Genomic DNA, 839 nt, shown 5'->3' with positions numbered 1-839 from the left:
ACACACACACACACACACACACACACACACACACACTGACTAGCCAATCCTTTGTAAGGAACAAGACAAGCCGTAGTGCAATCATCTAGCGCGCCAGGCGGACATTATCAGACTCCGCTTCAGCAGACGATAAGAAAGACAAGGGAGGAAACTCAGCAAATGATGAGAAGATTATCTCCCTTGGTCGTGATTACAACTTATTGTGGCAAATATCGATATTTCATATCCCCCCATTACTCCCATTTCGCCTGTTTAAGGTCTAAGATTTTTCTTTCCCTAGCCATGATAATTGAAGGGAGTCAAGAATGGTGGAAACGACTTTTCTGATGAGGAACCCTGGCAGAATACGAGAGCTAGGGAGGTCTCCGGGAGTGCATTTGGGGGTGCCTGTAATGACTTAGTGACGTACTCAAGCCTGCTTCCATGCCAACAGAGGACTTGTGATTGTCTACTGCTATTCTAGCCAGCTCCCCAACTTCCGCCTGGTGGGTCCACGATAAAAATGCCTCGGACCTTATAGAGAAGACCACTGGCCAGTCTTTACGTTCTAACCGGGCATCTCTGAAAGGATTATTTCCCTTGTCTCTTTGCGAGTGACAGAAGCCTATGTGGCTATCGGTCTTCGTTAGGACGCCATTGTGGGGGTATGTCGGAGCCGTACTGGGCTTCTTGACTAGATGCTATCACTCAGGGGGAGGGGGGAGAGAGAGGGAGAGAGAGGGAGAGAGAGGGAGGGAGAGAGAGAGAGGGAGAGGATGAGAGAAGGACAGGGGGGTAGGAGGGAGAAAGAGAGAGAGGGAGGTGGATAGAGAGAAAGGGAGAAAGAGAGAGAGAGAGAG

This window comes from Aplysia californica, unplaced genomic scaffold (genome assembly GCF_000002075.1).
Source record: "Aplysia californica isolate F4 #8 unplaced genomic scaffold, AplCal3.0 scaffold00624, whole genome shotgun sequence".
Taxonomy (NCBI): Eukaryota; Metazoa; Mollusca; class Gastropoda; order Aplysiida; family Aplysiidae; genus Aplysia; species Aplysia californica.
This window is presented reverse-complemented; position numbering follows the sequence as displayed.